This window comes from Lepidochelys kempii, chromosome 25 (genome assembly GCF_965140265.1).
Source record: "Lepidochelys kempii isolate rLepKem1 chromosome 25, rLepKem1.hap2, whole genome shotgun sequence".
NCBI lineage: Eukaryota > Metazoa > Chordata > Testudines > Cheloniidae > Lepidochelys > Lepidochelys kempii.
The window spans coordinates 1310461-1325827 of NC_133280.1; the positions used below are offsets into that span (position 1 = coordinate 1310461).

At 48.3% G+C, this 15367-nt stretch overlaps 1 long non-coding RNA gene across 1 annotated transcript; it reads left to right on the plus strand.

The window, feature by feature from the left end:
* The first annotated feature begins 206 nt into the window (after positions 1-206).
* On the plus strand, positions 207-13455 carry LOC140903157 (uncharacterized). Its single transcript, XR_012156171.1, has 3 exons — positions 207-302; positions 2518-2614; positions 13294-13455. It is a non-coding gene; the product is annotated as an uncharacterized lncRNA (long non-coding RNA).
* The last annotated feature ends 1912 nt before the right edge of the window (positions 13456-15367 follow it).

The window sequence follows — 15367 nt, forward strand, 5'->3', positions numbered from 1 at the left end:
GGCCCTGCCACCACCACCCCTTCTCACTCTCCAGCCACAATCATAGTCTCATTTAGAGCGTCACAATCATCTTCACAGCAATGGCTCGATGTCACGGACAGAGGGAGATGCAGCAGCAGAAGAGGGTTAGTCAACTGGTGTCGAAGTGATCTGGCTGAGATGTCTTCTGAGGTAGCCTGGAATTCTGAGTCAGCAAACCACATCTGTTGAGGAAATGCTGAGTGAGATGTTCTAGAAGTCGCTGCCACATGTGCGGTGTCCGCAGTGAGTCTGCTGTGCCAGCTGTTCTTCTGATCCTGCCTGTGAGTCCAGAGTTCCCTAGCTACCGGTTAATCTGTGTGTGTCCCCCCACAAGTTCACATGGAAGCTGGGAAGCTTTGCCTCCATGAGGAGGGCAAGCATACAGTGTGCAGATTTGCTCATCACCATTAACCTGTACCACCCCGCACCCAGTCACACTTTAAATGCCCTAGAACTGGCCCTGGCAGATGTTACATCTGTGTGTCACGTGCACTTATTGTATTGCAGTAGTACCAAGCAGCCCCATCATGGACTAGGACCCCATCGTGCTGGGCACTGCAAAAACACAGATCAAAAAGTCCCTGCCTAAAATAGGTAACCCTAACCCTATTGGATCTATACTACTACTGGGAATCCTTTAGTTCTTTGATATATTTTTTTTTAAAAAAATTTGTTATCCTTGACCCTATTGTCCATAGATATTTTGTTGTTACCTTTAGGTTCTCTCATCAATTACCTGCATTTCAAACTTCTGATTTCTATTCATTGCCCTCTTCTTCTTCCTTCCATTTGTTATATAATGCTTTCTGGTTTTCCTTTTTTTATTGCTACTTTCATGTCCTTGCTTTAATCAAGATTTTAAAAACAAAAAGAAAAACTTTGAGTGAAGTAGCCTTTTTGCAACTGAGAATTTGCAGGTTTTGGGGCAGTGTATAACAAGTGCTTGGACAACACCCAATTTTTGTTTACACATCTCTTTACATTTTTCCTCACAATTTCAGTTGGTCATAATTATTTTTAACTTCGAGAAAGTTTTAATGCATCAATGGTACGTTTTCAGCCAAACCAGATGTTAAGCTGGTTTGGGCTGACACTACTAATTGATGATTTAGGGTACAATACATTACAAGGGGGCTGTCATTGTCCCCAACCCACACATTACAAACCCATAAAATTCAAGGCTAAGTTTAGATTTACAAGTAATTAAAACATTTCACAGGCTGGAAATGTACATGTAGGGCACCCACAAAACAGTGACTCTGCACTGGAGTGGAGGTTCAGAATGGTAACCATGTTAGTCTGTATCAGCAAACACAACGAGAAGTCCTTGTGGTAACTTAGAGACTAACAAATTTATTTGGGCATAAACTTTCGTGGGCTAGAATCCACTTCATCAGATGCATGGAGTGGAAAATACAGGAGCAGGTATAAATACATGAAAAGATGGGAATTGCCTTACCAAGTGTGAAGTCAGTCTAAAGAGGCAACACCCATCTTTTCATGTATTTATACCTGCTCCTGTATTTTCCACTCCATGCATCTGATGAAGTGGATTCTAGCCCACCAAAGTTTATGCAAAAATATATTTGTTAGTCTCTAAGGTGCCACTATGAGGAGTGAGGCATTTGGTGTTTGTGGACCCAGATTATGTGACACTAATTTTTAAGGCCACATTGGGGCAGACCCCCAGGTCTGTAGATAGCTCCATTGACATCAATGGGTCTGTGGCAATGACAATCCACACCAGCTCAGGATCTTCTCCATACCATTTTCTCTTGGTCCCTTCCCCTTATGGTATCATTTCTAGTCCTAGAACTGAGGAGCACAGGGGCAGTCTGTGAGGTGCTGAGAGTCCATTGAAAGTAGTGGGAACAGACGGCATGCAGCACCATGAAGAATGCGGCTCATGGACATGCAGTCAGTTCCATTGGGATCCCCACTCTAACAAGCCATGACACCCATCAGATTCCTGGGAAACCCCAGCCAGGGCACAGAAAAATTAACCATTATCCCACCATGAGGTCAGACTGCCAGCGCAAGCCATACCGGTATTTCCAACGTGCAAGAGAGAGACACAGAGAGAGAGAGAGAGAGAGAGAGACTCCCTTTTTGTCACAGGCTTCCCCTGACGTCCTCTGAGAACTACAGCATGGTGCTAAATGGAGGGAAAAGCTGACTGTGTTCTGTGAGCGGATCTAAAATTATTGCCTGAGTTGTCCATACCAGCCAGTCTAGATGTGGCAATAATTAAGAACTTGGATTCAATGTTGGCTATGCGAAGCCAATGTTTGTCATCCTCCTCAAAGAAATTCCTGCTCTGATGAGTTACATCTGAGCAAAGCCGAAGAGCCTAGTGAGAGCAAAGCCCAAGAGGAAAGCATAAGCCCTGTTGACATCACACAGACTATACAGAGCCACAAATGGGTCTTTGCCTCACAGACCATTGGTTATGTCCTTCCCAAGCAGCCAAGGGACTGATTTTTTTCTCTTTTTCAGAGTGGTTGTTACCTGGTGAGGCCACTTCAGCTCTTCCCTCCCTCCCCAAGATCTGTGTGCCGCCCGATAGCGGGCAGTGGGGAAGAACAGAATAAAGGTAAAGAATCAAAAAGATCCAAGCACGGAAAAGCAGCAGCTGCTGCCACTAGAATATACCCCAGCCCTGGCAGCTGAGTCGAGGTTTGCCTTTCCTATCAGATTTGCACAGGTGGAAGCAAGGGGACGGCATGGGGAGGCTTTGCCAAGGGGAAGAATGCCAGCTCTTTTTGAGAATGTGTTGCAAGCTGCCTGTGAAATTCTTCGTCTGGGCATCTGATTCTCCCATGTACCTGGCACTTGTCCCATTGTGCCAGGACCAAGGCTTTCTAAACTGACTTCCTCCCAGCCCAGCAGCTGCACTGTACACTTGCCCAGGGAACTACTTTCTGCCAATGGCAATGTTTATCCTTTGGGACCCACTGCAAACTTGATTGTGGGATCCTCCTTCCCAACACCCAGAAGCAACCAGCGTTACCCCAGGGGGATCGGTCTTTCCCAGTTCTAGTGCTCAGCTGAGTTATTCTTGGTCTACTTGTGGCTACAGTGCTCCCCTCACCCAGTGGGAGTCTGGGTCCAGTTCAGCCAAAGGCTCAGCACCTGCTGCTACTGCCAGCTAAGCCCACCACTCCTTGCTTAGTAGGTTGCTTAGTTATTCCGAATGGCACTGAGACCAGGAGGAGAGACAAGGAACAGAACACATGGCATGCCCCTGAGTGAGACAGAAAGAATACGGGAATAAGAATGATAAAGACTAAAATACCTGGAAACAGCCAGTACTGGAGAGAAATCAGCCTCACTATTCAGTGTGACCAGCCAGCAATTTGCCCAGTTGAGTGTGATGGAGATCATTATAATAATTGACCCCAGGGGAGCAGAGAGGGCTGTGTATTCCTTAAGGGAGGATACCTAGAACAGAGTAAGGGAAGAGCCTGGTGACGTCAGGCTGGAAGAGGCCCACAGGGAGCAGGTTAGGTTCCAGCAGGGTGCCCAGTGTTAGGACCTGTAAAAGAACAGGGAGAGCTGTCGGGGAAGCCGACAGAGTCCCTTGGGAGGAGCTGGCTGGCAACCAATGAGAAGCTCTGCTCCAAGGATTAGGGGCTACGGAGCAGAAAACTTTAATGGAGCCCGAGGGAGGCAGGAGAATGAGGAGTTAGGTATTCGTTTGGATTATAGTTGAAGTAGTTGTTAGCGCCCGGAAGGGGACTGAGCAAGTGATCTGGCTGGAGGGCCAGGCCATGGCAGACTGACAGACAGACCATCGGGAGCCAAGGAAGCAGACACCAAGGGAGTTCTACTGGTGAAGTCCCCTGCAACTAGCACGCAGATTCCAAAGGGCACTAGAGCACCATTTACACACCCAACACTGCACTGCTGCTTCCCATTCCCCTGGGGTGTGGCCAGGTCCCTGGCTTCCTGGGGTTCATTTCATCAGTCAGGTTTTCTATGCAAAATTTCAGCTCCTCTAGCTCCTGCTAATATTCTTGTGTGCCTGTCATCAGGTTTCCCTGAGCTAGGGTGACCAGAACTCCCATTTTTAAAGGGACAGTCCCTCCTGGAGGTGTCCCAACTTTTTCTTAAAAAAGGGAGAATTGTCCCATATTTTCTTTCTCCACCCCATTAGTACTGGTGGATCCTGCTCCTGGCCACCAGGCTCCTTCCTTCCCCTACTGCCTCGGGCTGGGCTGGTGCTGGCCAGGAGGAGCCGAACCCTGCATGTGTCAAAGCCCCGCACAGTGCTGGAACAGGGAAGCCTCTCCGCCCCTCAGCTGAGGTCTGGAGTGGCAGGGGCTTAGCACCCTCGTCCCACCCACCCTGGCTCCTGCTCCCAGGGAGCACGGGGCTGCTCCGGCCCCTAGGCACCCTCCCCAGCTGAACTACCACATTGGTAAGGTTCGCTGAAGCCCCTGCATTCAGGTTCCCTGGACCTTGGTGCACAATGCAGCCTTAGGGATTAACCTCTTCCTGCCCGTGCTGTAGCTGGGGAACAGATTATATCGGTGGCTAACAGCAGCCTGGAGGTGTTAGCTGCTGCCTTTCAACACTGTGCGGGCAAGAAGGGAGAAGCTGCTTCCAGCCGGGGTGGGAGGAAGGGAAGAGATGAGTTCTGTGACAGGGCCAGGTCATTCGTTCCCCCCGTTCCTCCCTTGCAGCTGGAAGCAGCTCCCGTACCTTCCCTAACACACAGTGCTGAAAGGCTGCTGCGGGCCACACTCTGGTGTGAACCCTGGCAGAAATCTGGGGGGGCCACGTGACACTGCATGCCCCCTGCCCATGTGTTGCCTTGGGAACATGATGCCAGGTTCCAGGAGAGACGGGTCTGTCCCGGGAGCCTAGCCAGGCATGGAGAGTAGAGAGTGCCAGCAGGGAGGGTAGGGTAGGTTGGTCCCCCCCATGTGAGTGAGGCGTATGGGAGTGTGTGTGTGTCACCCCCACCCCATGTGTGTCGGGGGACGCAGGGGTATGTGTGTGTCACTCCTCTCTGTGTGAACCCTAAAGCCTTAAAAATAAGAAGATAAATAAAAAGAATCCAACTACACAATATTGCTTTTTAATAGGGGCTCAGTCAACTTGATGTTAATTTGAATGTTTGTACTGTGTAGTTCTGATTGATTGCCATTGAACTCACTTTAATACAAGTAATTTTACCAGGTATCCCATGTTCAGCATAGGGAAATATGGTCACCCTATCCTGAGTTGCTGTCTGCTCTAGGCCTGGTTAGATACAACTAATGGAGGGAATAAAAGTTTGATTCCACTCCTAGGTCTTTATTCTTGCTTTCATTGGATGGAATCCTGCAGTTCTTGCTCCACCCTCATGCAGGGAACACTCCCACTGAAGTTACAGTCACTGCAGTCTCCCCTGGATCTGCAAGGGCATGTAAGATAGTTGGGTACAGCTTTAAAAGAGAATCGAATCCTAGAAACGGGTACAAAATAATAAGGGACAAATAATTCCATTCTGCAATGATCCGTGCAGTGCAGTGTGCAGTTCCAGTCACCTACCCTGGAGAACGTACTTCCACAGTGCCATGGTCACCATAGTACTGAGGGCCAGAAAAGTCCAATCAAGCTACAGTGCGGTCTGGGCAGGCCTGGCTCATCCTCATTGACTGGGTGTTTGTGCATGACCCTGTACAGTGGGGCCCAGCTTGGTGGGGCTTGGGGGAGACCCTGCTCTGTAAATGGTACAATACCCACCAAGCTGTATGAAGCACTATGTGAAGGTGCAGTGCTGGGTAAATGTATCAAAGTTGAGAATTGCTTTACTGATGGCAGGAGGGGGTGTTATTAAGTTAAAGCAAACCGCAACAATCCCTTGATTTTTTTTTAATCGTCCAGCCCCAGAGAGCATGTATTTCACCTCCTCAGAACAACCGTCATTCCTCCCCAGTTTGCAGTTAGCTCTCCTGGAGCACAAGTGTCCTTTGAAATGTGAGCATAAAGGAGTGAGTGTTTCCTCTGTCTTTGTTTGCGTACCATTCCCCAGCGCTTATCCTCTTGCTGCTTCGTAACCTTTTGATGCCAGAGAAGGTTTTCTCCTCTGTGCCTGCTCATCCCAGGTAATGGCTGGCAGAACAGAGCGTCCTGGCTGGGCTCCAAGGCAGATTGGCTGCTGTCAACATCCACTCTGCCCTGAATGGGCTCCAAGCTCAGCAGCTAAGCAGCTGGTGGTAATGTAGTCTCTGTGTCTGCGGGGCAGAATCAGAAAAAGGAAAAGCTTCGTCTCCCCACATAGCTATGCTCAGGAGTGCTGAGCCAGTGCAAAGCACTGAACGCTGGGAGGAGGGAACACTGGGGAAAGCACCTTGAGCAGTTCTGCAGCACCCCTGTGGGTGGGGAGTGCCCATCAGGTTGTCTAGTTGAATGGGCTCCGTCTCCCTATTTCGTACCTAGCTTGACGCTCACCTGACAAGCCCTGCCTGTTTGACCCTGAGAGGCTGTCTAATCCCAACAGACTCCTCTCATTACAAAGGGCTCCAGTGCTCTCCATACCCCTCCTTGCCCCATTTCCTGTCCTATAGAATCAGTCTTCCCTTCACTCCCTGCACACCTGGAAGGTCTCCAAGGTGTTCCCATCTTCAGGTTTCATCAGTCCATGAAATGATCCTTAATATCAAACCGCCCTTCACTGGCGCTTGCTCCCTTGGAGCTATAAACAGTGGGTAGGCCCCAGGGATATGCCAGTTCCCGTCATTTCTCCTTCCTCCTGGTAGGCATTAGAACCGGCTGTTTTCTCTGGCTGGTCACAGAGCTCGGGTAGGTTCCTCATGGCGTCACTGAGCAGGGTCACACAGCTCCTCTTCTTCATGAGTAGCAATCTTCTCTGGCCTGGTTTGTGTCAAGAGTTCAGCTGCTGACTTCCCCTTGTCTCAAGTTCGGTCTCTGCCTCAGAGCCCCTCTTGTGGGGATCAAGGTTAAATGTCTTTATAGATATTGGCCTTTAACTGCTGCTAGTTTGTCTTCCTCAATGCGCCATTTCCCCATGAGCCTTCAAGTTCCATCAGGTTTTACCCTCCCTCACTGCTGTGACACATGTGATCCTGGAATTCCTCACATACCACTCAAGAGCTGCTGTCCCTTATGGAACCCTGTGTGCACCAAACCAGTTCCTCAGATTTCCACATGCTTTCGTGCACGCTGCTACAAGGTCAGGCTATTGCATCTGGCCATCTCAAATATGTGCCGGCGTCTGCAAGGAACCTCTGGGAACTAGTCCTTTTCTGCAAGCTGAATTCTCTGCTATGCCGTCTCAGGGATGGCAGGATGCAGTGGCAGCCACAGAATGGGCTATGCTGTATATTCATCAGATCTATGTCCTGACCCAAACTTGGCCACCGTAACTACCTACTGCCAGCAGCTTTCATTTCTACTCCAATGTCTCCTGCATGTAATTCTGTCCACCTGACCTGTGGTTCCATGATCTGCAAACCTGGCGATCTCTCTCCTGGATGCTTTGCTTTACCGTCCAACCTGTTCAACACACAAACTAGAACAGAGAGAATTAACCCTTTAATTGCTGGATTTAATAAATAAACCATTCTGCAGCCACAGTATTTGCCCCGCACTGCAGCATATGCTGCAGAACCTCAGCTTCCAGTGAGGAGATAGGTTCAGAGACAGCGACAGCCTGCAGCGCTATCATTGAAAATAAATGGGGTGTAACTGATGCAGCGATATCTGCCTGAATTTGCAGAGATCCTGAAACAACATTTCTGAGAGTCTGAACTGCCCCGTTCAGCTCAAGCATGGCTCCATGGACGCTGTTCTGTGACTGAGAAACATGCCTCTTTGCTAAGATGCCTCAGAATTCAGCCTTTTTCAAGTGGAATTAGTCATTTTGTGGGAGCCAAATGCCTGGCATTTGGTTTTCTGTCTCCCTGCTCTGTTGAGCTCTGCCTGCACCTGCTCTGTGGTCTCCATCTTTCCCTGTAAGAGAGAGAGCTCCCTGCACTGTTCTTTGGAGTCAGACTGCAGGGGTTGGGAAGAGGTGGGCATCCAGCTTGCAGCTAGGAAACAACGAATGCCAGAAATGTGGCTGGTGAGCAGTCTTGAGAACAGTTCAGCAGCCAAGGGCCATGGGGCCAGGAAGATGGGCAGCTGCCCTCTTCCCCAGCTCACACGGGGAAAGAGGCTCTGAGCTGGGCTGCCCAGAGAGCAGAATGCAAAACCCATCTTCAAAAATAATCTCTCAAGAATACTCACTTTCAAGTTTTGCATTGTTGTGTATCTCAGCTCTGAGCCTCAGCTCGTGGGGAGGGGGGCATGAAGGGTAGCTTGTGACAACAGAATAAACCAGTGATGCCCCAAGATTTGGTGCTGTTGTCACAGGGCTGTCACAGGGCCCTACCTGCACTTTCACATACCCTGGTCCTGTTGACCTTACATGTCCATTGTGCCCTTTGGCGTCAAGGCAGGTTTGCATGCAGAAGAATGGCAGGGCCAGGGGCTGTAAATAACAGGTGAGTTGTTTCCCTTGGGCTTAATGGGATTGAAAAGTTTCCTTCATTTTTAATGGTGATTCCTGGTTTTCAAAACATTGGGAACAATCCGGATCATAATTAATTGATCTGCCCCTGTGGAAGTCAAGAGGAAGCTCACGATAGATTCAGAGCAAGCAGGAACAGGCTCCAAGTTTGTAAATGAGAAGTGGAGCAGCATTAGCCCAATGGCTTTCATCCTGAGACCTGGAGTCTCTCCCCTGTCCCCAGACCACATGCTGAGAACATCTTGCTGCTAATGCCGATGAGACCTTATATTCGCTCTTTTAAAATAAAAGGACTCTATCATGGCAGAGGAGGCGTGGGGCGTGTGACAGCTGGCCATGTGTGCCAGTTTCAACACAGAAGAACAATTTTCTAATGACTGTACTTGGCTGGAACTGACTCCTCAGCCATGCCCCAATTAGCTGCCTGAGTGGGCATCCCACACATACTACAGCTTTGAAAAGACAAGAATCTTTGTGCTCCTGGCTCACAGTTACTTAGCCCAGAGCAATGGCATGACAGATCATATGAGTATCCCTTAATTTTGAAGCCCTGCAGTGGTTTCTGTATCAAAGGCAAGAACCAGGTGCATTAAGATCCTGGGGTCAAATTAGTTATTTATTTTGTACCCAGTCATCTACCTGATGACTAAGGAAAGGACAGTTATTTAAAATGTTCTTTCCAGCTGGAACACTCGGCTGTAATTATGGGGATTCTTCCACTAACTAGCTGTAGCTCACGAAAGCTCATGCTCAAATAAATTGGTTAGTCTCTAAGGTGCCACAAGTACTCCTTTTCCTTTTGCGAATACAGACTAACACGGCTGTTACTCTGAAACCTTTTATTTTTTTGGAGTTTTGCTTTAGTGTCCTATCAACTGTCTGTCTTTGCTCCCTGTTCAGGGTAGTTTTATGTAGATCTTTCAGGCAGTCACCCCAAACCAGCTGACAATGTGGCTCTAGAGAAACAGACCCTAAGGCATGGACAGCTGGGGCAGAAGGGCAAGAAGATGAAGTTTATCGCTAAACAGGACCCCATGTTCTGTGTGGAGTGTGAGGACATAGACACAAAGAGCCAAATTTAAAGCAGCAGCTAGAGAACTCGTAACCAGGAAGTTCCCACATTTATTAAGCTCCTTCTGGTCCCCTCTGGTAAACCTGGAGGACCAGGAAACCTATAACCATTGCATAGCTCACTGTCTTTGTAATAAAAAAAATAAAGCTTAAATTGTAAACTAATGTAGATACACAACAATTCAAAATAAACTTCAAATTCCTTAAAACTATTTAGAGAGACATGGTGCGGGAGCTAATATCTTTTATTGGACCAACTTCTCTTGGTGAGAGAGACCAGCTTTGGAGCTACACCGAGTTCTTCCTCCAGACTGGGACGAGTACTCAAAATGTCACAGCTAAATAAAAGACCTAACAGACAGTTTAGCACAAGGAGTTAGCACATATTGTAAGTAACCGTTCGAGGTGAAGTTGCTCATTAACACCCCTTTAGTCATAGTACAAAAAGGAGGGTCAGTGGGTTACAGATTGTTGTAATAAGTCATAAATCCAGCGTCTTTATTAAGACCCTGATTTTTAGTGTCTAATCAATTCTCATCCTCAAAGGAAACCTGCACACCACTTTCAAAAGATGAGCCTCGGAGCTTAAATTCACAACTAAACATAATGGTCTGAACAGAGATGCTGGATTTATGGCTTTTTCATTACTACTAAACTCCCCTAAAAACTGGCGATATTCAGATATCTTCTTTAATTTATTTGGGAAAGCAGGCAGAATGTATTTTTAAATCTTTTACCTTTACTGAAGACAGTCACAAAGATGATTGTGAAAGGGTTCTGCTTTGTTAGATGCATAAAGAACGTTTGATGCATATTTTAGATGTCAGCAAAAAGTGGTTTCTGAAAGAGCATGTTTTCACCAGAGAAATGAAGAAGCAGAGGGAGATGTTGAGTGTTTTATAAGACCCCTGCATGCGTTGGCTGAAAACTGTGATTTTGGGACTGCAGAACATGAAAATATCAGCGACAGGCTGTTTATTGAGTTAACAGACAAAAGTTTCTCACAGCAACTACAATTAAAGACAGACTTAAATCTGCCCACAGCTATACAGAAAGCAGAGCATTGTGAACAGTAGACAAAAAGGCAGGAGGAGCTTGAAAAAACCTGAAACTAACTTAGAAGCACAAGTTCTAAACAGACACAGCAGAGTGCTAAAAGCCATTACTCAAAGTCCTGAGGCTATGACGGAGATCCTGGTTAATGACAACTCTTTCAAGACTAAATGCACAAGATGTCGAAAAATTCATAGTCCAACAGATAGATGTATGTCTACTCAAAGGGGGAGGAGTGATAGACTGTTAAACCTTATTGTGCTGTTTGGCCACTAGACGGTACCTTAAGCTCACAACAACCATTGTTTGCAGTACGTTAAAGGATCTCATAGCAAACACATCTCTGGTGTATCTCGATATAATGGAAGCTCTGTAGCCAGTCCAAATCCGGCTACTAGTAGCAGCCCTGCAACCTACTGTGTATAAGGGGTACATGACACCTTGCTAGCATAGACGGTCAGTTATATGGGCCCATGGTGCCCATGCTCCATCAATATTTAGGAACTTGGGCTCGGCTCCACCAATGTTTGGGCTTACCACGCTTTGGGGGGCCCCATGCTTCAGGGGGAATACGGGGTCCAGGGCAGCCTGGGGGGTTGCAAGGGAAAGTCATTACCAGAGCCGTGGCTGCCAGGTTTGTATAATTTTCGGTGGTACCCAGAACGTCCATAGGAGAGACCGGGGCAACCGCCCTGGGTCCCATGCTTTGGGGGGGGCGGCTCTGCACTTCAGGAGGATGTAGGGTCCAGGGTGGCCTAGGTGGTCAGCAGGGGGCCCAGTGCTGGCAGCAGTGAGTGACCTGGCCCCAGCCCACCCCGCTCTGGTCCTCCCGACATCGCTGGGGGAGGGGGTGGAAGCCGGAAAGAGGCAGGTGGAGACTTGGGGGAAGGGGTGGAATGGGGGTGGGGTGGAAATGGAGCAGGGTGAGCTGGGGCTGGGTCACTTGCTGCTGCAGGCGCCAGACCCCCCACTAACCCTCCAGGTTTCCCGGGACCCCGCGTCCCCATGAAGCGCGGTGCCCCCCAAAGTGCGGGCCCTGGGGCGGTTGCCCGAGATTCATCCTATGGATGTTTTGGGCATCACATGGACCTCCACATGGAAAGTCAACAGAAGTGAGAACATGACCTGAAAGACTGATTGGGCCCCCTCAAGGGCTTGTGCTTTAGAACACTGCTCAGGACTATTTAAATACAATTGAAGAGATGAAATTCAATGTTGATAAATGCAAAGTATTTGGATCTTGGAGTCACCATGGATAGTTCTCTGAAAAAATCCACTCAATGTGCAGTGGCAGTCAAAAAAGCGAACAGAATGTTAGGGACCGTTAGGAAAGGGATAGATAATGAGACAAAAAGTATAAATCCATGGTACGCCCACACCTGGAGTACTGCATGCAGTTCTGGTCATCCCTATCTCAAAAAATATATTAGAATTGGAAAAGGTATAGAGAATGGCCACAAAAATGATGAGGGGTCTGGAACAACTTCGCAATGAGGAGAGATTAAAAACACTGGGACTGTTCAGCTAGCTTAGAAAAGAGATGACAAAGTGTAGAGGATATGACAGGTCTATGCAATCAGGCCAGGTGAGGAGAAAGTGAATAAGGACGTGTTATGTACTCCTTTCCATAACACAAGACCCAGGGGTCACCCAATGAAATTAATAGGCATCAGCTTTAAAACAAACCTAAGGAAGTACTTTTTCATACAACACATACAGGCTGTGGAACTCATTGCCAGGGGATGTTGTGAAGGCCAAAACTATAACAGTGTTTAAAAAAGAACTAGATAAGTTCATGGCAGATAGGTCCATCAGTAGCTATTAGCCAAGATGGTCAGGGACGATGCCTCATGCTCTCGGTGTCCCGAGCCTCTGACTGCCGGAAGCTGGGACTGGATGACAGGGGATGGACCACTCAATAATTGCCCTGTTCAGGGAATGATCTGACCAAAACATGAACGTAACGAGATGGAACCGAAATTCCACAGCTGAAAACATGAGGGATTCCTTATAGCAAGCAGTGAACCTCCAAATTCTTGGAGGGAGGGTGCAATGAAGAACCCAAACAGGTGGTTTCTGAGCGGAACTATATTCAATCACTGAACTATCTAGAAACCTCCCCAGCACGAGTTGCCATGAACTTTCCGGCCAGTCTGGAAATATTGCATCCAAGAGGAGCTTTTGCTTGGTGTTGAAGCCATTCACCTACCATCCATACTGGAACCCAAAGCACAGAGCACATACCAATACAATGTGATGGGTCAAAGGAGTTACCCACAAGTTTGAGTTTGGGGAGAAAATTCAGGCTGTGTTTTGTTGTGTCGAGGGGTCTCCCATCCTAGCTCTCTAATCACTGCAACAGCATTGGGAAATGACAGTACTGGCCACTGGTGTCTGGCCAATAAGGTGACCAGAGTGATTGTTATCTCAGACCCTGTAAGCCTGATCTAGTAAAAAAGCCCTTCACTCATAACCTGACGCATGTTCTGGGGAAGTGATGAGTGCTGGGACCTCATGTGTGATGCTCTTCCTGGCTGGTAACACCTGTGTTGGGCCTCTTGACATGAACATATCTGAGCTCTTGCATGTCGTCCCAACATGCCCACTCCTTCTTTTCAAACACCTAGGTCACCTGTAGAGTTGTTTTGAAAGCATGGACCAAATGGACCTAGCTCTAAAGCCAACGGCAGACATAGAGAGGGTGAGATTGGCGGCACACAGCACCTGCTGTAAGGTAACCATCGCGACTGTACTCGTGGGTGGCTCTCTTCTCCTTTCCCTGGGCATTATAATGGGTAAGTTTGCAGTTGGATCCGCTCTTACTGTTTATAAGCTACAAAGGAAAAACTGTCTGTGAACAACAGGCTGGGCAGTCAGTCCAAGTGTCCCAGGCCTGTTCTCCTATGGCAGGTGAACCTCAAAAGACAGGATGTTTAGGTTCAGCTCAGGAGTTAGATGCTTTTCCAGACATTCATTGAACTCATGAGATCTGGATGGGAGAGAGCTTTCTGTTTCTCAACAGCAAAGCAAAGCACTTGTAAGCTCCCGCTCAGTCCTCTCTGGCCAAGGATGGCTGCCACCACAGGAGCACAAGGAGAGGTAGAAGAAAAAGCAGGGAGATCGGGGAAGTCTTCTGGTGAGGACACCAACCAGTGATGCCCTTCCCCTCCCCTCTGTGAGGGGGTATGGCCTCCTCTCACTTTACGTATCCTTTCAATCTCTCATCTCTACCTTCAAGATCCTGCACAACACCACCACGACTCTGTCTCACTCTCTTTTCCTCCTATTCTTTCTCCCGTCGTCTAGGGTGGCGTCTCCCAAGATGGTCCTTTGGTTCTCCTCTCCCTCTGCCGTTTACACACCCTCTTCGAGATGCTGTCCCTTGAGCCTGGGACTCCCTCCCTCTGCTCCTTTGCCAGCTGACCCCTTCCAGCCCACCTCTGCATTCAAATGCTGCCACAAAGCCACATCCTCTGCATGGCCTTTTGATGCTAATTCCCAAGACTGGAGTTGTGGATGAGCTCACTGCAATGCTCTCGCATTCAGTAGGGCTTGATCACCCCACAAAGTTCTGTGCTCAGTGAGCATGCCCCAGGGCTGCAGCTGCGGGATGGTTTGCTGTATTGGGACCAGCTGTGACCCTGGGACTGTGCGCAAGATTGTTGCAGGGCTCCAGACTCCACTATTTCCTGCCCCTACAGGAAACGAAAAGCAGCTCTAGGGCAATGAAAATAAAATCTTAATGGCTACTTCTTGGTTTCTTTTTCTGCTTTCTGCTTATCCCAATAGCAATATGTTTATTCCAATCGCTAAGCACAGTCCAGTTGGATGAAACCCTGTTGCATGACTATAGCTGGGATTACCAAGAGTCTCTGCTAATGTTTTGCTGCCTTGAACACTGAGAGCTCCTCCAGCACTAATAAAACTCCACACGTTCGACATTCAAATTAGATAAAGAGTCAGGGCAAAAATCTCTTCTTATATACACATGGGGAATCCCATCTCTGTCATTTTGCTCTTCTTGTCTGCATGGAGCTTCCGGGATGCTAATGGGAGATCAGGGGAGATGTGTAAGGAAGCACAAAATCAAAGAGGCACCAGGAAGATGGGAGACAGATAATCTTGTTTTTAAAATGGGTGATTTCCAAAGTCTAGAAGCTGGTCCAGACCCCTAGACGTTGTCAGCTTCCAAGTCCCCTTTGCTTGTCTCCCTTGTGGAACTCTTGCCCTCTGTCTGCAGCTTATTGCTCTGCACAAGAGCTCAGCTTTGAGCACACCGTGGAAGTGAGAGGAATTGCATATGACAGCAATTTAAAAAGGGAGAACTCGGACTACTACAGGACTTTGACCCCCGCTCTGCAAAGGCTGGTGAGTTGGCTGGATTCTTCCATGGGTAACCAGAACCTCCAATGGGCTAAGCACTCAGCTTGCAGTGAAAGTCCCAGGTGCCTGTGCATTGCATGGCTGTGGCCCCATCTCAGCAGGAAGCAGCCCCTGGAAGGGGAGGCTGGGACTCTCTCATCACACAGCACTGGCTCCTGTGGTTGTTTAAAGAGACACCTGGAGTTCCAAAGACAGCCCCCTCCTGATTTCCTCAGTCCAAAGGATGCAGTGGCCATGACATGGGGTCATGGGAATATTAGGAGTAAAAGAAAAATGGTGCAAGGAGTGAGGTGTTCCTCTGACATTGGCCAGGGGTCC